This window comes from Capricornis sumatraensis, chromosome 22 (genome assembly GCF_032405125.1).
Source record: "Capricornis sumatraensis isolate serow.1 chromosome 22, serow.2, whole genome shotgun sequence".
Taxonomy (NCBI): domain Eukaryota; kingdom Metazoa; phylum Chordata; class Mammalia; order Artiodactyla; family Bovidae; genus Capricornis; species Capricornis sumatraensis.
This window is the reverse complement of record NC_091090.1, coordinates 39,327,818-39,353,722: the sequence shown is the minus strand read 5'-3', so window position 1 is coordinate 39,353,722 and position 25,905 is coordinate 39,327,818. Positions and strand designations below refer to the sequence as shown.

General features: G+C 40.3%; 1 non-coding gene and 1 pseudogene across 1 annotated transcript; one reads left to right on the top strand and one right to left on the bottom strand.

The window, feature by feature from the left end:
* Positions 1-6,401: 6,401 nt before the first annotated feature.
* LOC138097896 (placental prolactin-related protein 4-like) lies at positions 6,402-23,896 on the bottom strand (annotated as a pseudogene).
* Positions 14,818-14,926, top strand: LOC138069851 (U6 spliceosomal RNA). Its single transcript, XR_011144119.1, has one exon. It is a non-coding gene; the product is annotated as a U6 spliceosomal RNA (small nuclear RNA).
* Positions 23,897-25,905: the final 2,009 nt, after the last annotated feature.

Below are 25,905 nucleotides of genomic sequence, written 5' to 3'. Positions count from 1 at the left end.
GAATGGGTTGTTTTCATTTTATTTCCATTCATCCTGTATGCTTTACAGTGTATGTCTTATTTAAGCATTGAAAGGGTCCAGTGACTTACTGCTTGTTATCACTGGGTAGTCGTGCTTTGGTTCTTGTATTTGACAGAGTCTAGCAGAGACTTGTGGAGAAGGCAATGCACCCCACTCCAGTACTCTTGCTGGAAAATCCCATGGGTGGAGGAGCCTGGTAGGCTGTAGTCCATGGGATTGCTAACAGTCAGACATGACTGAGCGACTTCACTTTGACTTTTCACTTTCACGCATTGGAGAAGGAAATGGCAACCCACTCCAGTGTTCTTGCCTGGAGAACCCCAGGGACAGAGGAGCCTGGTGGGCTGCCGTCTACGGGGTCGCACAGAGTCGGACACGACTGAAGTGACTTAGTAGCAGCAGCAGCAGCAGAGACTTAAGTGTACTTACTTCTGTGATTTGCTGCAGTGACTTAACATTTTTTGATGATTTCTGGTACAAAGTGAATGAAATACAGGAAAATAAAGTTCAGATGCTTTTGGACAAAGCCTTAGTTTATCTCCTCCCTTGTCTCTGACTTTCCAGCCATTTATTTCCTCATCTAGGCCCATGTTCTTGGATGCCTTTTGACTCTTAATGTCTGCCTCATTCTGTCTGTGTGGTTAAGGCCTATTTCTTTTCCTGTGTCTTTCCTATCCTTTGCTTCTTTCAGCTTGGCAGAGCCCTCTTTGATTTTCCTTTAGTGTCATAATATTCCCAGCTGTTTCTGGGTTGCTGCTTTTTCTCTATGAGTCTCAACACCCACAACCTGTCAGTACCGGTTAATGTTTCTTTTTGTCGATTCTGGACATACTGCTCTCTTGCACTAAAATGTCCTGGTTTCCTGTTGCCTTGCAAAATAATCACAGACTCTCCAATTTGGCATAAATGATCCTCCCTAATGCATAAACAATCCTTATGGGATTTTCTCCAGTGTAACCCTACAATAATGTATGTAGCACATCATGGCAGCATAATAATGAGAGATGTATGTGTGTTAAAAAAATGAATGTTTCTTGTGTTTTTGTCAGACTTGATTATCACTGATACCTTATCAGTTCAGTTCAATTCAGTTGCTCAGTCGTGTCAGACTCTTTGTGACCCCCATGAATCGCAGCACTCCAGGCCTCCCTGTCCATCACCAACTTCCGGAGTTCACTCAGAGTCACGTCCATCGAGTCAATGACGCCATCCAGCCATCTCGTCCTTGGTCGTCCCTCTCTCCTCCTGCCCCCAATCCCTCCCAGCATCAAAGTCTTCTCCAATGAGTCAACTCTTCGCATGTGCTATATATATTAATATCTCAGCTCCTTTGCTCCCTGATGTAGTAGATATGTGCATCATAAGATGATCCTAAATGAATTGACAGATACCCTTCCTATTTTTGCATATTAATATCCCATCAGTCTCTCAGAACTCCATCATACAGTTATTACAGTGGTGTTACTCCAAAAACTCCTTGTTCTCACATCAAAATGGCTCCTAGCTGGGCTTCAATCCATTGGAACACCTTGTTTGACATCACTTCTTATCCTTACTTTGCTCTGCCATCAGTTCAGTTCAGTCGCTCAGTCGTGTCTGACTCTTTGTGACCACATGGACTGCAGCATGCCAGGCTTCCCTGTCCATCACCAACTCCTGGAGCTTGCTCAAACTCATATCCATCAAGTTGGTGATGCCATCCAGCCATCCCATCTTCTGTCATCCCCTTCTCCTCCTGTCTTCAATCTTTCCCAGCATCAGGGTCTTTTCCAGTGAGTCAGTTCTTCACATCAGGTGGCCAAAGTATTGGAGTTTCAGCTTCAGCAGCAGTCCTTCCAATGAATATTCAGGACTGATTTCCTTTAGGATTGACTGGTTTGATTTCCTTGCTGTCCAAGGGACTCTCTAGAGTCTCCTCCAACACCACAGTTCAAAGGCATCAGTTCTTCAGTACTCAGCTTTCTTTATGGTCCAACTCTCACATCCATACATGACTACTAGAAAAACCATAGCTTTGATTAGACAGACCTTTGCTGGCAAAGTAATGTCTCTGCTTTTTAATATGCTGTCTAGGTTGGCCATACTTTTTCTTCCAAGGAGCAAGTGTCTTTTAATTTCATGGCTACAGTCACCACCTGCAGTGTTTTAGAAGCCCCCCCCCCCCCCAAATAAAGTCTGCCACTGTTTCCATCTATTTGCCATGAAGTGACGGGAACAGATGTCATGGTCTTCGTTTTTTGAATGTTGAGTATTAAGCTAGCTTTTTCACTCTCTTCTTTCACTTTCATCAAGAGGCTCTTTAGTTCCTCTTCACTTTCAGCCATAAGGGTGGGGTCATCTGCATATCTGAGGTTATTGATATTTCTCCCGGCAATCTTGATTCCAGCTTGTGCTTCATCCTGCCCAGCATTTAGTATGATGTACTCTGCATATAAGTTAAATAAGCAAGGTGACAGTACAAAACCTTGACATACTCCTTTCCCAATTTGGAAACAGTCCTTTGGTTCTAACTGTTGCTTCTTGACCTGTATAAGATTTCTCAGGAGGCAGTTAAGATGGTCTGGTATTCCCATCTCTTTAAGAATTTCCCACAGTTTGTTGTTGTCCACACAATCAAAGGCTTTAGCAGAGTCAGTGAAGCAGAAGTGATGTTTTTCTGGAATTTCCTTGCTTTTTCCATGATCCAGTGGATGTTGGCAATTTGATCTCTGGGTTTCTCTGCCCTTTCTAAATCCAGTTTGAGCATCTGGAAGTTCTTGCTTCATGTACTGTTGAAGCCTGGCGTGGAGAATTTTGAGCATTACTTTGCTAGCGTGTGAGATGAGTGCAATTTTGTGGTAGTTTGAGCATTCTTCGGCACCGCCTTTCTTTGGGATTGGAATGAAAACTGACCTTTTCCAGTCCTGTGGTCTGCCATATAATATAGTAATTTTTGTGTTTATGTTATTCTTTCTTTCTGCACAACTTGAGAGCCATCTTCTGGAAAATAGAGATTTTTTTAAAAGCTCAGTTAAGTCCTTGTTGTCTCCATGACACGTGATTTACTAATCTAATTGGTCACTGAACTTTAGGGTTTTTCATTTTTTCTTTCCGTTCAATAACCACTGCTACTGTTCTTGCTATAGCAGGACCATTTCTTCAAGTGCAGTCTTACTTTAAATCTGTAAAAGGGAAAAATTGATGCACTCTGTATAGCAGGGGAATGATTGTTAGATCCACCCCCAATATCCTCTTTTCAGCTACTCCTTGGTGTCTCTACAGAACACCTATGACTCTGCTCAGTATTGTCTGAAATCTCTAGTATTCTGTTTACATGTCATGGTCAAGCAGGGAGACACCTTTCAATATCACCACCTGTGTTGTTGATCCAGAGTCTTAAATTTATACTTGGAATAAGCTTTATAAGAGATGAATACATGAAGACGTGTGGGCTATTGGTGAGTGTATGTCTCCTACAATTGCTTTGTTCCCCTTTATTGCCAAATTTCTCCTCTAATAAATACCATCTTCTTTGCTAGAGATACCTAGACATTGAAGGAAAGAAACTTAAGAGGGTCACACAGTGAACTTAGATATTTCCAGCAATAAATGATTTGGAAAGTGCATACAGGTCTTTCCCGTGATCTTCTGCAAGAAAGATGGCATTTTGCATGCATGCAGGAGCAAAAGGAGAGATTAATAGATTTTTTTTTGAGGCAGAGTATTCTCTCATGTTCTGAAAGGTTTGGATCATCACAGCTAGTGGCAGGAGCAGGACTCAGGCAAAGATAACCCTGGCTTTGAGGGAAGAGATTGGTTTTGCTGGACAGTGTTCCTGTATATGTGTGAAGGGTGTGTGTTTATGACAGTAGGAAATTTCCCTAGATTCTGTGCTGAAGAGGTAACAGATTTTGTTCATCCCTAGAACTATGTCAACTCAATTAGTAGCAACAAAAGAATACTCCTAATACAAAGGAAAGTTTCAGAAAAAGAGGAGAAAAGAGAAAGTGGAGGTGAAAGGAGAATTTGAGATGATATTTACTCTTGAGGTATAAAAGTTAAATCATATATATATATATATATGCTGGTGCTGCTGCTGCTAAGTCACTTCAGTCATGTCCGACTCTGTGTGACCCCATAGATGGCAGCCAACCAGGCTCCTCTGTCCCTAGGATTCTCCAGGCAAGAGTACTGGAGTGGGTTGCCATTTCCTTCTCAAATATATATATATGCGTCTTTACCAAATACAGTATTCTAGTATTAATAACATTTAACTCTTCAAAACCCAAATCTTTTATTCATTTTCCCTCTTCTGCTTTTCCGTCCTGTCTTTCTCTTTCCTTCCTCTTCGTTCCCCTTTCCCTTCTACCGTTTTATTTCCCATTGTCTTGTTTACTAGAAATTCCTGCTAAAGCCATAACAATACTGCAAAACCAGCCCAGCAACACTACGGACTTCTTAGGAGAGCTAGCCAAGAGATGGGCCCTCATCACAGTTTGTCTGGAGGCAGTTGGATAAGGTGAGCAACCCTGATTTAGTCACGTCTTTTTAGTCTCTATACAGACTTAGTATGTTTGGAGGGTTTTGTAATTCAGGGACCTATAGGGGATGTTTGTAAAGCCAAATAATTATTTACAAAGATAGTTACTATAAAAGGAGGAAAGAATGGTATCTCACTCCTCAGATAAATGTATCTTTATGGATCCAACTTTCTGATCTACTCTATGTCTATGTGACCAGACAGAGAATTGTCCAGAGACCTCAGGAAAGGGGTCAGATGCACACTAGTATTTCTACCATTCAGTTGTTTGGAGTGTTTATGATACATGGGTTTCCTGCAGGTCAGCTAGTGGGTAGCTGACTTCAGGCTAATTAATTCTCCAGAAGGTTCTTACAGAGCGGGGGAAACAGAGAGGCTGTGGTGACTACTGCAGGTGGGGAGCTGTGGGTACCAGAACATTTCCCCTGATTAAAAAAGAACATATGAAGTCCAATATCTCCAACCTGTGAATGTCCGGGAAAATCACAAGGGTGCCCCATAAGAGGGACATTTGTCAGTCAGGGGGAATCCCAGGTCAGTCCCTCTTGACCACCAAAGGGCTACTACAGCACCATGTAAGTCAGTGATGTCAGAACTTTCCCGTCTCATTACCATCTACCCTGTTCCAACATGGCCCCAGGAATGACGATCCAGAGAGGGAGAGAGAGGGAACCTTGCAGAAATGGACATGTCTGCACTTCCTGGTAGGTCCCCTGGGCCTCAGCAGGGGAGAGGGAAACATTGAATAGGCTGAATATGAGAAGGAGCTGACACTTGACTGACCTGGACTTGGGAAACCCAGAGTGATGGAATGTGTGGAATGGCTGCAAGGTGATGCAGGAAATGAGGATGCAGTGGAGTGTGGGTGACGACAGCCCCTGGAGGAGGATGAGCCAGGTCACGTTTGTATCTGCTATGGTCTCAGCCTTTGTGTCCCCCAGAAGTTTCATATGATGAAACCCTGGTTCCCATGGTTATGGTAACCCTAGGTGGGGCCTTTGTGAGGTGATGGAGTTACAAGGATGGAGCCTCTTCAATGAGATGAGTGCTTTTTTTTTTTTTTTAAATTAATTAATTTATTTATTTTACTTTACAATACTGTATTGTTTTTTTTTTTAATTTTTATTTTTTTTAATTTTAAAATCTTTAATTCTTACATGTGTTCCCAAACATATAAGAGACACTCAGAGCTCCCGAGCCCTCCCTTTGTGTGAGGATACAGTAAGTAGTGTGTGACCAGAAAGGGCCCTGCATGACCGCACTGTGGAAATACATTTCCATTGTTTTTAAGTCTGTGATGTTTTGTTATAGCAACCCAGAAGGACCAAGACAGCAGCCTAACAATCTTTAGACAGTTCAGTAAACCTCATGCTTTATACAAAGGTGCGAAGAACTTATATTTTCTGGTGTAACACTGTGATAGTTGGCTGACAGTTCATGGCTGGCTTTCATAAAGAATCTTGAGAATTCCATCTTTTTGGTGGCATGACCAGAATGATGAACAATTGTCTAATTCTTTGATTCTAATAACTTGACCAGAATAACTGGCTGTGATTCTTAAGTAATCTCTTAATGGTCTTCTTTGTAATGCCAGCTTCTGCTATTTGTGACTAATTTTAATAGGAGCTTCATTCTCTCAATTGTAGGAGTGGATTTTCTTTTGATTTTCTATTAAATGAAGATAAGAAATGTTGACAAATTGCCTTCTTAGATTTTGACATCTCTAGAGAGTCTGTGTTTATTTTTTTAAGAGGAAACCCATTTCACAGAGCATGCATTAAAAAGCTATAAAGGTCAAAGAAACTTGCTATGGTGTAGATCATTACAACCATCTCAGAGCTGGATGGGATGGGATGTGGATTTAGCACTTGTCATGGAGGAGTCGGCATGCCAGGAGTTTGGTGTAAATGTCAATTTTTCCTGAATCCCTATGCAGGCAGTGGAACAGGTTAAAAAATGCAGAATGACGCCTGTCTTCATTGCTTGACAGCAGGGATGAGAGTCCTCACCAGTGTTAGCTTAGGCCATCTTCCTCTTGACTGTAAGAATAACCTGAATACCCAAAAGATAATGACTTCTTATGTGTTTTATTAGTATTTGCTTATCTTTGTTCCTTCTAATTATCAAATTAAAATTTGGGGAAGACACACAAATATAAAACTCTCTAGATATGGATTTTGGAGCCAGCCTAGAAGAAGCCTATTAGGAATCTAAAATGTAGAAACATAACTCAAGTTTAGTTTTAACTTTCTCTTTTCTTCCTTCCCACTCTCATCCTTTGATCTGAGGAAAACAGAGAATTAAGACAAGTGGAACTTCAATAGCATACGTCCTGGGATACTTTTATGAAAATGCTGATCTTGGAAATTCTGTTCTCTAGTTCTCTTACTCTTGAAAACATTTCAACCACCAGTGCCCAGGAAGAGGCAAGCTTTTGGTGAAATTGTGTGCAATGCAGGGAAGGCTGCCCATGTCAAAAACTGCAGTGAAATTCGGATTCCTTCACAGTAGAATCTATCACTATGAATGACTAGGTTCCTGCTTTATGTAGTAGCAGTCTAGAATATAGAAGTCATGAATCTTTTTTTTTTTTATTTTTTATTTTTTATTTTTTTATTAAATTTTAAAATCTTTAATTCTTACATGTGTTCCCAAACATGAAACCCCCTCCCACCTCCCTCCCCATAACATCTCTGTGGGTGATCCCCATGCACCAGCCCCAAGCATGCTGTATCCTGCGTCAGACATAGACTGGCGATTCAATTCTTACATGATAGTATACATGATAGAATGCCATTCTCCCAAATCATCCCGCCCTCTCCCTCTCTCTCTGAGTCCAAAAGTCCGTTATACACAGCTGTGTCTTTTTTCCTGTCTTGCATACAGGGTCATGAATCTTTTTCTTACAAAATGAGATATTTCAAAACTCCTTCCGCATTACAGAGGTCACCTCTTTCATTCATGAGCAAAGCAAGAAAGCCCTCTACAGCATGCTCACCTGGCTGAACACCCTCTCTATGAGTGCTTGAAGTTCTTTTACTTTTTTCACATTCTCTCTGGGGCTTGATAGGATAGCATCTGAAACTTCTTTCATACTCCGCAGGTTCGTGACTAGATGGTACAGAGGTTCATTCCAGGAGTACAGTAACATGAGTATCCACTTGCTAAGAACTTCATTCTAAGCAACCATAAGAAACAGTCTCATTAAAATAATCATAATTCAGTGGTTTTGGTAACATGTGATCTTTGCTCAGAGCAGTTGACCTAAAGAACTCTTGGTTATTCCTATGTGTATGGCAGAGATTTTTGAAGGCAGTAAAAGTTGCAGAAGTATAAAATGTAACCTATTAGTTCACACTTCGCTGAATTATTAAAAATCTAGGTTATTTTAGGAACTGATTCTGATATGTTCTAATTTATAACATGAAGAATTTTCTTTTTTCCTCTGAAATTCTACCACCACTCAGTGAGTTCTTTTACGTTTGTATATTTGCATGAGAGAATCTAAGTATTTTATGGCAAGTCAGTATGTGCCTACAGTGCCTGACCCAGGAAAGAGGGATTCCATCTGTGCCCACATCACTGTCACCCAGTGATTCATTTGTATTAATGAATGAGATGAGTCCTTCATATTGATTTTTGATTGGTAATTTATTTTATGATATTACAACAAAGAGACAAGGAAGAAGACATGACATTCCTAAACAGGCTTCTCTCCTCAGCTGATCCCAACACCAGCCCCCTGCTGACTCAGAAGAGTCTGTTTTGTTGACATGTCTCCGGGCAGAAAATGGTACAGCGTTGTCTTTAGTAACAGTATCAGTGGGATTCACAATGGAGGCTTTCCCCCCTAGTTCACTACTACTAGCAGAATTGAGCCTGAAAATCCCGGGGGCTGAAGATCGCTAGTTAATATGCTTGATTTCTTTACAGCCATGAACTGTCTTACTGGTAAAGAACAGAGAACTGAATAGGATTAAATATAGTAATGCACATAAAGTGCTCAGTAAAATGTGAGGCCAGGTAGTAACTCTCAATAAACTTTAAATTTAAGCTTATTGACAAATCCCTCCTCCTCTTTGTCTTTGATCTTTTTCCTTTACTTGATCATCCTCATTATTAATGAGGTTAACAGAGGAAAAGAATGCTGGTATCGTTAAGAAAGTTGTAGAGAGAGAAGATAGTATTTTAAGGGGAGATGCATGTGAAAATATTTTAAATAATGTTAGGAGGAAGGATAATGCAGGAAATCAGAAAGGAGAGATTATAACGATGAAAGTTTGGAGCTGCCATAAGTGATTGAGGCTTGATATGTAAACGGTGTTGTCCTCAGAACAGAGGCAATCGTTGCGGACATGAGAAGCAAAACAATGTTTTATAGGCCATTTTGGGAAGACTTACAAATTAAGAATAAAAGGTGACAGAGGAGTCATTGAGAATGACGAATGAAGGTGTCAGAGAAGTAGAAGCAGAATCAGGAGAGCCTTGAAAGGCAGATGCAGGGGCTCTGGTGATGCAGTATAGGACTCCCACATAGAACTCACTAGTAACAGGGAGTACGCAAAACTAGGGTGTGTTTCTTACATATTCATGAATTTTGCAATCTTATATTTTACCCATGGAAGTTCATTCATTTCATGTTTTGATACAGTATAATAGCTGCAATCCTGTGTCTAATGCATTGGTTGAACTAAAGTTGTCTGCATGGACAATTTATAGATCTGTTATTTATTTTGCTACTACAAATGTTTAGTCATCCCTTGATTTCACTCATGCTTCATCAATTGCATAATATAATTTCTCTTCAATTGCTGATGGTTCTTCCACCTTTCACTGCATGTACAATTACCATTGCCTCTAATAATCTGATTCTTGGTAACATCTGTAGAGTGTCTCATTTGATCTGGTGAAAAACCCAGGGGTAAAAGACTCACGTGCATGTGTTGGACTTGTTCTTTTTCTTCAGGAGCATGGAGGGAAGTGGTGTGGCAGCTGTTGGTGGTATTGATGTAGTACTATCTGCCCTGGGCATACTGTTCATCCTGAAAGTGATCAGGTAATTAGTTAGGGTTGTTGGGCATTCACTAGATGAACCCATTAGCAGAACATTAACATGTTTGATAGATGTGTAATTTTTTTTAATGGGTGGGGTCACAAAATTTGAAAGTCATTCTTTTCCTACTTTTTCTCTACATTGTCTCTATAAAAAATGATTTTACATCTAACTTTTCTAAGTTCAGCCTCTGTTTTATTATCTTTTTTTTTTAATTTAGTATTTGACCCAATTATAGTACATATGTAGGGCTTCCCTGGTGCCCTGCAATGCGGCAGACCTGGGTTCAAGCCCTGGGTCGGGAAGATCCTCTGGAGAAGGAAATGGCAACCCACTCCAGTATTCTTGCCTGGAAAATCCCATGAATGTAGCCTGGTAGGCTACAGTCCATGGGGTCACAAAGAGTTGGACACAACTGAGCGACTTCAGTTCATAGTACATATGTACCAATATTTGGTGCTTCTCAGGTGATGGTAGTGGTAAAGAACATTCCTGCCAACGCAAGAGATAGAAGAAGACTCAGGTTTGATCCCTAGGTGAGGAGAATCCCCTGCAAGATGGTATGGCAGCATACTCCAGGATTCTTGCCTGTCTATGGACAGAGTAACCTGTTGGGCTATAGTCAGTAGTGTTGAAAAGAGTCGGACACAACTGAAGTGACTTAGAACACATGCACACACCTATATTTAACCATTTAATCTCTTGTTTACTGTGGGTTGAAGCCAATATATTCCCTTATAAGGAGTTATACAATTATAACTCTGACTTATCTCTGAATCCACACAACAAAAAACTTAGTGTTTATCCCACGTGCAGAATACAGTGTTGTTTATGGTGACAAAATGGTACGTCAGAAAAAGATGGCGTAAAGTTGTAGGAAACACTAAGCATCGACTGAGAATAAGAGTAGAAAAATCTAGTTAACACATTGATAGAGAAAAACTAATCTTTAGCGGAAGTTATGAACATTTAAAAAGATTACTTGGAAGAGTTGGAAAAAACATGGACAGTCAAAAATGGAGGATGAAACAAAAACTAGTGCGTAAAGCAGCCATGAAATTAAAAGACGCTTACTCCTTGGAAGGAAAGTTATGACCAACCTAGACAGCATATTAAAAAGCGGAGACATGACATTACCAGTAAAGGTCCATCTAGTCAAGGCTATGGTTTTTCCAGTGGTCATGTACGGATGTGAGAGTTGGACTATAAAGAAAGCTGAGCGCCAAAGAATTGATGCTTTTGAACTGTGGTATTGGAGAAGACTCTTGAGAGTCCCTTGGACTGCAAGGAGATCCAACCAGTCCATCCTAAAGGAGATCAGTCCTTGGTGTTCATTGGAAGGACTGATGTTGAAGCTGAAACTCCAATACTTTGGCCACCTGATATGAAGAGCTGACTCATTTGAAAAGACCCTGATGCTGGGAAAGATTGAGGGAAGGAGGAGAAGGAAACGACAGAGGATGAGATGGTTGGATGGCATCACCAACTCAATGGATATGAGTTTGACTAAACTCCAGGAGTTGGTGATGGACAGGGAGGCCTGGCGTGCTGCAGTTCATGGGGTCACAAAGAGTCAGACATGACTGAGTGACTGAACTGAACTGAAAAAGAACTACATGAATTTAATAGAAACCTTTAGCGCCTTTTTTTTTTTAATTAGTTGTCTGCTCTACTGTGTGCTCCTTGATTGACCTAAAAGAATTAACATATAACTTTCCAATACCATCATCAGGAAGAGAATAATTGTTTATAGTTGTAACCCCCCTTCTATTGTAGCTCTAAATTATTCCCTGCAAATCTTAATTTCTGTTGTTTATTCCACTGAGTCTATTGTATTCTTTTATGGCATTCCTAGCTGACGAATGCAAAATCATTTATTTTGGAAATTTAAAAAAGAAAATGAATGAAAGGAAATAGAAAAAGCTATTGCACTTCTTAGGAGTCTTTGAGGTTTCACAAAACTGATCCTTTCTTCGATTTCCACATCTTATGAGCTGACGGCTTCTTTGACCGAGAGAGTATGTTATTTGAAGTTTGGCTGATGCAGCCTTCTTGTTTAAAGGATAATTCAGTCACTTATGCGAAGCTTCCTTCTGGGAGTCTGGCAGGCTACAGTCCTTGGGGTCACAAAAGTCGGACACAACTTAGCAACTAAACCACCACCACCGCAGTACTTACAAACTCATTGAACATTTTCGAGGAGAGGTTATAGATGTCATGGGACAGGTTGGTGGCACGGTTAAACAGGTCTCTAAGGGAGTTCAAGCAGAGGTCATCACCATGAGGACAGAGGAATGTGCAGAAGTTGCCTTGGCACAAGAACAGATTTGACATGACCAGCAGCAGGAGCAGGCGGGACCCTGCTTAAATAAAAACATAAGCCATTCTGAGATTATCTAGTCACTTGCGGTTATCAAATCCATCCTGTGGAGGGAAGCCTTCTGTTTCCCTGTTGCTCTGAGCAGAAATTGGTGCTGTAGTAGCTCGGGCGGGGAAGAAGCAGCGCCTTCTGTGTAAATTTACATGGATGATGATATTTGCACAGATAGATAGTTGGAGAAGTAGGTTACTACCTGCATTTTTGTATTGCTCCCAGAAGTGCTTCTGTGCTCTGCAAACATTTGGAACTTAATTCTGAGCCGGAGTGTTTGGGTCATTCTTTTAAGACCATTTAATGTTGGGACTCTGCAGACTCTGAGCAGGGAGGCCCTCTAGGAGTTTGTAATTTTTTCACTCTACATAGACTAATGCTTGCATTTTAGACACTGAAAGGACAAGAAAAGTCCAGTTGATCTGTGTGGTTTACCATCACGCCGGGGTAAGAGTAAACACACGACTGACTGATCGCTACTATTGAGTACAAAGAGAATACTAAGAGAAAAAGGATACTGTACCTTGGATCTGCTCACTCACCTTAGTAACCCCAGGCATGTCTTTGATACTTTCCCAAAAGCTTTAAAACATCTTAAAATTTGTGTTTCACAGTAACCCTGTGAGACAGCCTTAATCTTCACTATGATCATCAAGTTATGTTAATGAAGATGCAATGACTTGGAGAGGGCAAGTAATTTTCCCCAGGTCCCATTATTAGCAGATGCAGGTGACTGGGCACCAATACACTCATCTGTTCACTTCCTGATGTCACATCACACATGCCTGCGGCCGTCGGTCTGCATGTGTGTAACCAGGACCACATCAGGAGCTGTGATGACTCTGCTTAAAGAGAAAAGTATTTTGTCTTTGACTGCGAAACAAAGAGACCCTAGAACATTGGTTTTATCCACTTGTTCTGCCCTGTCTATAAAACACTCACTGTTACCGACTCTGACAATTATCAGGGTGGGGGCCTGGTTCTCCTGGCTAGCCTTTCTTCTAGGCACCTTGGTGGCTCTTCTACTTTTATGCATCTTTAATCTTCTCGTTAAGTTTGTTTCTTTGAGAAAATAACAAATAAATCTCCAGATGGTAATATAAGAATATTACCTGGTCAGCGACCAAGACAACGTCATTGGCTCTACAAACAAGGCCTGCCCTTTCCTGGCTTTGACTCTTTTTACACAAAATTTACCTGTCTGGTCAGGAGTACATCCTGACAACCCATGGGCCTTAGGTTTTGAACCGTCTCCAAGCATCTCCTCTTTGACAGTAGAACTAGACCTTGATGCTTCCGTGAGGTATTGTAATATTTCAGAAATCACTCCTGGCCCTACCTTTGGCCAACAGAAGCATAAAATCATAGACTCTTACAAGCATGATTTTAATATTATGTTTGCTGTCTGTCCTTTGTAAGGAAGCAGAATTTAAGAATGAAGTAAGCAAGAATTTAGTGTGGACAAGAGAACTGATAAAATAGAGATTTTATCCTCCTGAATGAGATCTGAACATGATTCTTCTTCTAATTTACTAGAAGAGTGGTAATTTACTTAAGGATAAGATATCAGCATTTACTAGATTTTCTCTGCTCTTATTTCAGAGGGGCATGGTATCTAAGAATAAAATGGTTATTTAAAATTAGGTGATGACTCATTATCAGAGAAATGCAAATCAAGACCACAGTGAGATACCATTTCACACCAGTCAGAATGGCTGTGATCCAAAAGTCTACAAGCAATAAATGCTGGAGAGCGTGTGGAGAAAAGGGAACCCTCTTACACTGTTGGTGGGAAGGCAAACTAGTACAGCCACTATGGAGAACAGTGTGGCAGTTCCTTAAAAAACTGGAAATTGAACTGCCTTATGGCCCAGCAATCCCACTGCTGGGCATACACACCGAGGAAACCAGAATTGAAAGAGACACATGTACCCCAATGTTCATCGCAGCACTGTTTATAATAGCCAGGACATGGAAACAACCTAGATGTCCATCAGCAGATGAATGGATAAGAAAGCTGTGGTACATATACACAATGGAGTATTACTTAGCCATTAAAAAGAATACATTTGAATCCGTTCTAATGAGGTGGATGAAACTGGAGCCGATTATACAGAGTGAAGTAAGCCAGAAAAAAAACACCAATACAGTATACTAACACATATATATGGAGTTTAGAAAGATGGTAATGATGACCCTGTATGCAAGACAGCAAAAGAGACACAGATATATAGAGAGCAGACTTTTGGACTCTGTAGGAGAGGGAGAGGGTGGGATGATTTGGGAGAATGGCATTGAAACATGTATACTGTCATGTAAGAAACGTATCGCCAGTCTAGGTTTGATACAGGATACAGGGTGCTTGGGGCTGGTGTACTGGTATGACCCAGAGAGATGATATGGGGAGGTGGGGGCGGTTCAGGTTTGGGAACTCATGTACACCCATGGTAGATTCATATCAATGTATGGCAAAACCAATACAGTATTGTAAAGTAAAATAAAAAATAAATTAAAAAAAGAAAATAGGTGATGAAAATGAAGTGTTTCTCCAAAACAAGACATATAAGTTGGAGAAATTTGGGACTATCTGTCTCATCAACTAAATAGCTTATTGTGACAGACAAGGAGAGTAATGGCTTGTATAACAGGCATATTTGTGTGCATATATTTCCGTGCATACATGTATTATGCATAAATATATGCTTAATTCTGACATGGAACTTTGGACCTTATCAAAATTAGATTTTATAAGAGGCAGTAAATATAGCAGAATACCCTAATTCCTAATGTAATATATTATTTATTGGTAGATGACTAACTATATGATTTTTTTTCTATTGAAATGTTATTCCTATGTTCGCTTTGGTAGCACATATATTAAAAAATTGCAATAATACAGAGAAGGTTAGCATGGCCCCTGCCCAAGGATGACACACACATTTGTGAAGCCTTCCATATATTTCTGTAACAGCTTCAAGGGGTGGGATGGGAAGGAAGGTAGGAAGGAAGGTGGGAAGGAGGTTCAAGAGCAGGGGACACAGGCACACCTATGGCTGATTCATGTTGACGTTTGGCCGAAAGCAGTGCAGTATTGTAAAGCAAGTCCCCTTTAATTAAACATCCATAAATTTAATTATTAAAAATGTTATTGGGGATCATATAACAGGTTCAGATATCCAACATACGACTAAAGAAGATCTGACTGGAAACTGATGGTTAGTGATTCATTACCTTTATAATTTATTGAGAAGAATAAAATAACAAACACTATGGTCTTGATTCAGTGTCATAGCAAGCTATAATCCTTGTCTGTGTTCACGTTTAGGTGGTATAGTGCCCAAACTTTGAAACTGAGGCTGTTCCCAGAAGCGCAGTCGTGAGTCCTGCCCAGGGTTTTTGTTCCTGATGCTGGAGGCTTCTGTTCGCCGGTCACTAAGGCCGAAATATTCTCTGTTGAGCATTCTCTGGGTCTATCACGTGCAGAAGTCTTTATATTTTGGTTTTCTAATTTGATTTTCTTATTCTTTTTATCAGATGACCAAGTCCCTTTGCAATTTATTTTTTAGACCCTTTTGTGCTTTGATTTTTCTGATGCTCATTCAGTTCAACTCAGTTGCTCAGTCGTGTCCGACTCTTTGCGACCCCATGAATCGCAGCACGCCAGGCTTCCCTGTCCATCACCAACTCTCACAGTTCACTCAGACTCAAGTCCATCGAGTCCGTGATGCCATCCAGCCATCTCATCCTCGGTCGTCCCCTTCTCCTCCAGCCCCCAATCCCTCCCAGCATCAGGGTCTTTTCCAATGAGTCAACTCTTTGCATGAAGTGGCCAAAGTACTGGAGTTTCAGCTTTAGCATCGTTCCTTCCAAAGAAATCCCAGGGCTGATCTCCTTTAGAATGGACTGGTTGAATCACCTTGCAGTCCAAGGAATACTCAAGAGTCTTCTCCAACACCACAGTTCAAAAGTATCAATTCTTCAGCACTCAGCCTTCTTCACAGTCCAACTTTCACATCCATACATGACCACAGGAAAAACCATAGCCTTGACTAGATGGACCTTAGTCAGCAAAGTAATGTCTCTGCTTTTGAATATGCTGTCTAGGTTGGTCATAACTTTCCTTCCAAGGAGTAAGCATCTTTTAATTTCATGGCTTCAGTCACCATCTGCAGTGATTTTGGAGCCCCCCAAAAATAAAGTCTGACACTGTTTCCACTGTTTCCCCATCTATTTGCCATGAAGTGATGGGACCAGATGCTATGATCTTTGTTTTCTGAATGTTGAGCTTTAAGCCAACTTTTTCCCTCTCCTCTTTCACTTTCATCAAGAGGCTTTTTAGTTCCTCTTCCTTTCTGCCATAAGGGTGGTGTCATCTGCATATCTGAGGTTATTGATATTTCTCCCGGCAATCTTGATTCCAGCTTGTGTTTCTTCCAGTCCAGTGTTTCTCATGATGTACTCTGCATAGAAGTTAAATAAGCAGGGTGATAATATACAGCCTTGACGTACTCCTTTTCCTATTTGGAACCAGTCTGTTGTTCCATGTCCAGTTCTAACTGTTGCTTCCTGACCTGCATACAGATTTCTCAAGAGGCAGGTCAGGTGGTCTGGTATTCCCATCTCTTTCAGAATTTTCCACAGTTTATTGTGATCCACACAGTCAAAGGCTTTGGCATAGTCAATAAAGCAGAAATAGATGTTTTTCTGGAATTCTCTTTCTTTTATCATGATCCAGCGGATGTTGGCGATTTGATCTCTGGTTCCTCTGTCTTTTCGAAAACCAGCTTGAACATCAGAGAGTTCATGGTTCACGTATTGCTGAAGCCTGGCTTGGAGGATTTTGAGCATTACTTTACTAGCCTGTGAGATGAGAGCAATTGTGCGGTAGCTTGAGCATTCTTTGGCATTGCCTTTCTTTGGAATTGGAATGAAAACTGACCTTTTCCAGTCCTGTGGCCACTGCTGAGTTTTCCAAATTTGCTGGCATATTGAGTGCAGCACTTTCACAGCATCATCTTTCAGGATTTGAAACAGCTCAACTGGAATTCCATCACCTCTACTAGCTTTGTTCATAGTGATGCTTTCTAAGGCCCACTTGACTTCACATTCCAGAATGTCTGGCTCTAGTTTAGTGATCACACCATCATGATTATCTGGGTCATGAAGATCTTTTTTGTACAGTTCTTCTGTGTATTCTTGCCACCTCTTCTTAACATCGTCTGTGTCTGTTAGGTCCATACCATTTCTGTACTTTATCGAGCCCATCTTTGCATGAAATGTTCCCTTGGTATCTCTAATTTTCTTGAAGAGATCTCTAGTCTTTCCCAATCTGTTTTTTTTTTTTTTTTCTCTATTTCTTTGCAATGATCGCTGAGGAAGGCTTTCTTATCTCTTCTTGCTATTCTCTGGAACTCTGCATTCAGATGCTTATGTCTTTCCTTTTCTCCTTTGCTTTTTGCTTCTCTTCTTTTCACAGCTGTTTGTAAGGCCTCCCCAGACAGCCATTTTGCTTTTTTGCATTTCTTTTCCATGGGGATGGTCTTGATCCCTGTCTCCTGTACAATGTCACAAACCTCATTCCATAGTTCATCAGGCACTCTATCTCTCAGATCTAGGCCCTTAAATCTATTTCTCACTTCCATTGTATAATCATAAGGGATTTGATTTAGGTCATACCTGAATGGTCTAGCAGTTTTCCCTACTTTCTTCAATTTGAGTCTGAATTTGGTACAAAGGAGTTCATGATCTGAGCCACAGTCAGCTCCTGGTCTTGTTTTTGTTGACTGTATAGAGCTTCTCCGTGTTTGGCTGCAAAGAATATAATCAATCTGATTTTGGTGTTGACCATCTGGTGATGTCCATGTGTAGAGTCCTCTCTTGTGTTGTTGGAAGAGGTGTTTGCTATGACTAGTGCATTTTCTTGGCAAAACTCTATTAGTCTTTGCTCATTATTTTATTTCCTTCCATGTCTACCTCTGTTCATGATTTTCAGTATCTACATATACACTACCATATTCTACTGTCTGGATTTTGGCTTTTAGCATTGTCATACTTTTATGAACTTCATTTTCCTTCTGGTGAGGTTTCCGATATACAGCTTAAGCGGGTTGGCTCACATCTGGCTTGTTTGTGTTGTTTCAAAAATTAGAGAACTCTGCTTTCTTTCTAGGAAATACTGCCCCTGGTTTTGATACCATTGCTAACTTTCTGTAATTTCAGTTCCTGCCTCATAAGCTTTGTCTTTCTCAGTCTACTGTTACTTGAGTACTGTGTGTCTCTATGTTGGTATTAATATTTTAAATAAATATCAACCTAGTATAGCAGAGAATTAAAGGGAATAAAATTACAGTACTATTAGTAATAATACATTCCCCTGAATTATAATCCAGTAATGCTGCCAGTTTTAAATGACTTTCTATCCATGTGTTGTTGAGGTCCCCTAACTCATTTTTCCTTACTAGATATTTCAATTTTGACATAGAATGTAGAAAACAATGGAGTGGAAAATTCTGAAAATCACCTTGTATTTTAGATTCCTCAAGATTAAGTATGTAATTATTAGTTTTTTATAGTTAGTAGGGCTATTCTTAGCACATATAGCTCAGTGTAGGGTGATTGTTATTGAGGGAAGGATGTATACTGTGAACTGTAATCACCAAACACGTGATTGGAAATAAAGAAAGCAATGCCAAGAAGACACAGGCATTTGTTCTAGAAGGAAAATCTTACAGTGTCTGTCATCTGCGGTCTAATCTTCAGATTTTTCAAAATATTTACTCTTCCTTTGCTCATTTAATAATTTGGGTTGTTTACTTTTTTATTCCTACTGAGTTGCATGAGTCTCTTATATGTACTTGGATATGAGGCCCTTACCAAATATTGCCAGGAGCCAGCATGAGGAGTCCCACCTATGGCAAAGGTCATGAGGTTAAGGGGCCCGACAGGCAAAGGCGAGTTGGGCCCTCGCTGGGTCTGCTTGTGCATCTGCCCCAAAACCAGAGTCTGCCTGCTTTACTGTGTTATGCTTTCCACCTACTCTTCTGACATTAACAGGGGGCTGTCCCCCCTCCACCTTTTTCTGGAAAAAGTTAATTTAGAGCTTTTAGATAATAAGTCTCCTGGGCATAATAAGTGTTTCAATCCAAAAACCCCTCTGATGGCTTTCTAGCCTGCCTGCCAGACTCTTACAGCTGCACATGTGATTGTTTGCGGCCTCCCCACTGCGAGAGGCACAGGAAGCTTAAAACATCCTAGAAATGTAGGGGCTTCCGAGGAATCAAAATCATTAGAATAGGACTGATTAAGGGTTTCATTTGTTGAGCCAATACTTGCTGCCAAGTTTTCATATCTTTTATTTGTAGATATAGTTGGTATATAGAAAAAACAGGTAGTAGCCCTGGCATTAGCAACATTAAATCTTTGAGTTAAGTACTTTCTTTGTTATAACCCATTGCACCTTTGTTCTACAGGAATGTAACTTTATTTAGTACTTTGAGGGTGACGCAGATTAAAGAAAAAACACTTCAGGGGAAAATGAGTTTTCTGGTTGATAGACATTTATCTAGGAAAAGAGCCATAAAAATGTTTACAGGCCCCCTGGCCAGAAGATAATGTAAACCACCTGAGACCTTTGTATACGGGAAGGTATGCAAAAATAAAGTCTGGTCTCCGTCAGGGTCAGGACTGCTGCCCCTGCGTAACTTTGCATATTCCATTATTTCTTTATGTACAACTTGGGGTATATAAGCTGCTTTTGAAAATAAAGTTGTGCATCTGGCACTGATGCTTGTCTCCCTCGTGTCGTTCTTTTCTCCCTTTTCTGGCTGAATTCCCATCTGGAGTGTGGAGGCTCACCGAGTCTACTTATTTGCCCTGGCTTCTAAGACCCAGGCAAGAGGGAGCCCATGGCGGGGCACCCTCCGCTATTCAAGCGGGCGCCGGTGGCCTACATAGATGATGCAAGTTCCTTGTCTTGGAACTTTATTGGTTTTCCACGTAAACCAAGTTATTCAGCATCTTTTCTCCACTAATTATCCTACTACACTATTCTTCCCTAGTCTCTCTTTATATTTCTAAATAAAAAAGTTTTCCCTCACTGACTCCATCCCCGCTTCGAATTCCCTGGATCCACTGGGGCTGGACCCTGGCAAAATATGTGATTTGCAAATATTTTTTTCATTCCATAGGTTGCCATTTCATTTTATTGATGGCTTCTTTTACTATGCAGAAGGTTTTGAGTTTGATGTGGTCCCACTAGTTTATTTTTGCAGCTCTTGCCTTTGCTTTTAATGATTGAGTTGTATGAACTACTTGTATATTTTGGAAAGCAATCCTTTATCAGTTGTTTTACTTGCTATTATCTTCCATTTTTACCAAAGACACAGACTGGCTGAATGGATACAAAGACGATACCCATATATATGCTGTCTACAAGAGACCCACTTCAGTCCTAGGGACACATACAGACTGAAAGTGAGAGGATGGAAAAAGATACTCCATGCAAAAGGAAATCAAAAGAAAGTTGGATTGGCAATTCTTGTATCAGAAGAAATAGACCTTGAAATCAAAACTATTATAAGAGATAAAGAGGGAAACTACCAAATGATCAAGGGATCAGTCCAAGAAAAAGACATAGCAATTGTAAATATTTACATACCCAACATGAACACCTCAATACATAAGGTAAACACTAACTGACATAAAAGAGGAAATTGACAGTAACACAATAATAGTAGGACAACTTAACACTGCACCTATACCAATGGACAGATCAATAAAACAGAAAATTAATAAGGAAACATAAGCCTAAAGGGAAATATTAGACCAAATGGACCTAATTGATATCCTCAGCACATTCCATCCAAATGCAGAAGAATACACTTTCTTCTTAAGTGCACATGGAATGCTTTCCTCATGTTGGGTCACAAATCAAACCTCAGTAAATTTAAGAAAATTGTAATTATATCAAGCATTTTCTCTGACCACAACACTGTGAGAGTAGATATCAATTAGAGAAAAAAAAACTTTAAAGTACACAAACACATGGAGATTAAACAACACATTTCTAAATAATGAACAGGTTACTGAAGAAATAAGGGAAATAAAATTCCTAGAAACAAAGAACAATGAAAACATGATCTGATACAATAAAAACAGTTCTAAGAGGGAAGGTTCAGTTCAGTTCAGTTCAGTTGCTCAGTCGTGTCCGACTCTTTGCGACCCCATGAATTGCAGCATGCCAGGCCCCCCTGTCCATCACCAACTCCCAGAGTTCACTCAGACTCACGTCCATCGAGTCCGTGATGCCATCCAGCCATCTCATCCTCGGTCATCCCCTTCTCCTCCTGCCCCCAATCCCTCCCAGCATCAGAGTCTTTTCCAATGAGTCAGCTCTTTGCATGAGGTGGCCAAAGTACTGGAGTTTCAGCTTTAGCATCATTCCTTCCAAAGAAATCCCAGGGCTGATCTCCTTCAGAATGGACTGGTTGGATCTCCTTGCAGTCCAAGGGACTCTCAAGAGTCTTCTCCAACACCACAGTTCAAAAGCATCGATTCTTCGGCACTCAGCCTTCTTCACAGTCCAACTCTCACATCCATACATGACCACAGGAAAAAGCATAGCCTTGACTAGACGGACCTTAGTCGGCAAAGTATAGCAATACAAATCCTACTTCAAGAAACAAGAAACACATTGAATAGACAACCTAACTTTACATATATTTATCTTTTTAAACATTTCTCTTATCAATGTCTTAAAGGTTTTGTATAAATCTTTCAACATGTTGCTTAAGTTTATCTCTGTTTTATCTTTTTTTCATAGTAAATGGGATCATTCTTTTTATTCCATTTTCTGATAGTTCATTGTTGATATATAGGTAGGCAACTGAGTTTCATATATTGGAATATAGTAAACAAAATGTATGCTACATCTTTAAAGTATAGAAATTTTTCTACTAATAAGACATATAGATGATCAAGAGGTATATGACAAGATGCTCAGCATCGCTAATAATCAAGAAAATGCAGAACAAGAGCAGAAGAGATATCAACTCATATGTGTTTGAATGGCTAGTACTAAAAATATATGAAATGATAGATGTTATTGAGAATGTGGAGAAAAAGAAGTGCTTATGCACTGTTGGTAGGGATGCATGTTGGTGCAGCTTCCATGGAAAAGTACTGTGGAGGTTCCTCAAGAAATTTGAAAGAGAACTGTTATGTGACCCATTATCCCACTTCTGGATATATAGTCAAAGGAAATGAAATCATTGTCTCAGAGATCTGTATTCCCATGTTCACTGCAGCATTATTCACAGTAGCCTTGGTGTAGGCAGAACCTGAGTATCTTTCAACAGGTGACTGGATTAAAACAATGTGACGTGACATATATGCTGCTAAGTCGCTTCAGTTGTGTCCGACTCTGTGTGACCCCATAGACGGCAGCCCACCAGGCTCCCCCATCCCTGGGATTCTCCAGGCAAGAACACTGGAGTGGGTCGCCATTTCCTTCTCCAGTGCATGAAAGTGAACAGTGAAAGTGAAGTCGCTCAGTCATGTCCAACCCTCAGCGACCCCATGGACTGCAGCCTTCCAGGCTCCTCCGTCCATGGGATTTTCCAGGCAAGAGTACTGGAGTGGGGTGCCATTGCCTTCTCCATGTGACATATATAGGTAAATATTATTTAGCCATCAGAAAAAGAAAGAAATCCTTCCATTTGTGGCAACATGGATGAAACTGGAGGGCATTATGCTAAGTGAACTAAGTCAGAGAAAGACAAATACCATATGATCTCAATTATAAGGAATCTCAAGAAAAAAAAAAAAAAAGGAACTCAGAGTAGAAAAATGATTGCCAGAGCATGGAGGGTGGGGGAAATAAGGAGAAATTTTTAGAGGTTACACATTTTCATGTATAAAAAATTAGTATGCTCTGAGGATCTAGTGTTTGAGCCTCATGATCTAATCATGAGATCTAATCATGAGTTTGAGCAAGCTTTGGGAATTGGTGATGGACCGGAAGCCTGTCTTGCTGCAGTCCACAGGGTCACGAAGAGTTGGACATGACTTGAGCAACTGAACTGAGGATCTAATGTATAGCATGGTTACTGTTACTAATAAGATTGTGTTGTATATTTGAAATTGTCTAAGAGAGTGGACATCATCGAATGGCATCACTGGACTTGATGGACATGAGTTTGAGTAAGCTCTGGGAATCAGTGATGGACAGGGAAGCCTGGCATGCTTCAGTCCAGGGGGTCGCAAAGAGTTAGACATGACGGAGCGACTGAACTGAACTAAAGAGAGAGGAACTTGTGTTCTCAAAAAGCAAAAGTTAAACATGTGTGGTGATGGCAGTGTTACTTAATAGACAGGGAAACTCATTTCTAATACATGGACAAATGGGGGTGGACAAGATGACGGAGAGGTAGGTGGAAGTTGGGTACACCTCTCTCCACGGATGCATCAAGAACGTCTAAAGACGCAGCAGTTCTCACAGAAGACCAGGAATATCCCGATCCATACAGAACTCAGTAGGACAAAGGAAAGAAGGGACAAGGAGGAAGGGGAAAGGAGGAGAGCAAGTGGGACCAGCCTGCAGCTGGGGGTGAGGGAGCTGAAGCGCAGGGGAGAGATCCCTGTGTCCATGGCCATCCACTGGGATGGGGGAGGGATTTGAAGCAGTTGGGGAGTGAACTCACTAATCTGTGACAGTCTGAACGGAATGAGAACCACATAGACAAGCCATGCTGCAGCCTTTCATACCTCGGACAGGGTTGTAAGTCCACTGGTGTCCACGGAAGCTGGGAACTGGAGCCATGGGGATTGAGGAATGATCCCAGGGTGAGGACTCCTGTTGACCATGGGGAGTCAGCTGGATGGGATGGGATGGAGGAAATCTGCTGCATGGGATGCTTTTTAAGGAAAGCTATGAGGCAATAAAAGTAGGGTTCCACTGCCTGTGGAGTAGAGCTGTCTCTTTCTCCATGCTGGTACCTGCAGGTTGAGCAATAGAGAAAGACTTCAGTGAGGGTGGTCCTTGAGAGCCTGATGCACTAAGCAATGGAGAACTTTGAATGTTTATATACCCGCCCCTACCCTATTCTCTGGCCAAATTTTGGTTTTTAGTATCATAATGTTTTTATGAACATAAATTTCTTCAGGTAGAGTTTCTGGTATACAAATTAAGCTAATTTCTCACATCTGACTTGTTCTTGGTGTTTCAAGAAACTTTGAGAACCTTACTTTGTCTCAAGGCAATACTGCCCTTTATTTTAATACCATTGCTGACTTCCCATACTTTGATTTCTTGCCTAATATAATCTATGTCTTTCTCTATTCACAATAACTTTAGTAGTATTTGTCCTTATATTGGTATTAATATTTGTAATAAATTACTAACCTGATGCAGCAGAGAATCAAAAAGAATACAGTTAAAATAGTAATAATAAATTACCTCCAGATTATAATCCATTAAAGCTCCCATTTAAAAATGATTTTCTGTGTGTATATTATTGAGGTCTCTTAACTCATTTTTCTTTACTAGATGGCTCAATTTTGAAATGAAATGTAGAAAATAATGAAATGGTAAACTCTGAACATTGCCTTCCTTTTTATATGCCTAAATAGTAAGTATGCAAATATTAGTTTTTTTTTTTTCTCAAGTGGGACTATTCTTAGCACATATCATAGCTCACTGTGCGGTGATTGCTATGAATTGAAGAATGTACACTGTGAACTATAATTGTCGTGGAGATGAAGAAAGTAATGACAGGAAGGCACAGGCTGTTGTTGTTCTGGAAGGAGAACCTTGCTGTGTCTTTCATCTACAGTCTAATCTTCAGATTTATCGAAACTCTTTCTTTTCTTATACTCCATTAAAAATTTGGATTATTTCTGGTTTTTTTTGCCCTTGAGTTGTATGAGTATCATGTATTTTTGAATGTTAAGCCCTTATCAGATATGTGATTTGGAAATATTTTCTCTCAATCCATAGGTTGCCATTTGATTTTGTTGATGTTCCTTTGTTTGAGTTTGATGTGGTCCCACTTGTTTATTTTTGCAGCTATTGCCTTTGCTTTTGGTGTGAAACCCAAAAACTCATTGCAAAGACTGGTGTCAAGGAAGATTACCTTGATGTTTTTTCCTGGGAGTTTAATTGCTTAAAGTCTTATGTTCAACTTTTAATCCATTTTTAGTTGATTTTTGTGTATGGTAAAAGACAGGGGTACAGTTTCATTTTTTTCATAGGACTATCCAGTTTTCCCAGTGCCATTTTTGACAAGCTTGTCCTCTCCCCACTGGATTGTCTTGGCTCCTTTTTCATAAGCTAACCGACAATATATGGGTGTGTGTTTCTTTCTGTCTTCTCTGTTCTGCTCTGTTGATCTATGTGTCTGTTTTCGTGCCCGAAGCAAATCATTCTGTTTTGATTACTATAGCTTTCTAATACAATTTGAAATCAGCAACCCTAGTCTTGAATTTTATTCTTCTTTCTCAAGATCACTTTGACTCTTTGGTATTTTGTGATTTAATAAAGCAGAATAGACCAAGAAGAGATGGAAAAAGTACACAGAAGAATGATACAAAAAAATATCTTAATGACCCAGATAATCACCATGGTGTAGTTTCTCACTCATAGCCAGACATTCTAGAATGTGAAGTCAAGTGGTCCTTAGGAAGCCCTGCTGCCAATAAAGCTAGTGGAGGTGATGGAATTCCAGCAGAGCTATTTAAAATCCTAAAAGATGATGCATTTAAAGTGCTCCATTCAATGTGTCAGAAAATTTGGAAAAGCCAGCAGTGAGTGGCCAGAGGACAGGAAGAGGTCAACCTTCTCCCAATTCCCAAGAAGAGCAGTACTAACGAATGTTCAAGCCACTGAACAGCTGAACTCATCTCCCATGCTAGTAAGGTTATGATCAAAATCCTTCAGGCTAGGCT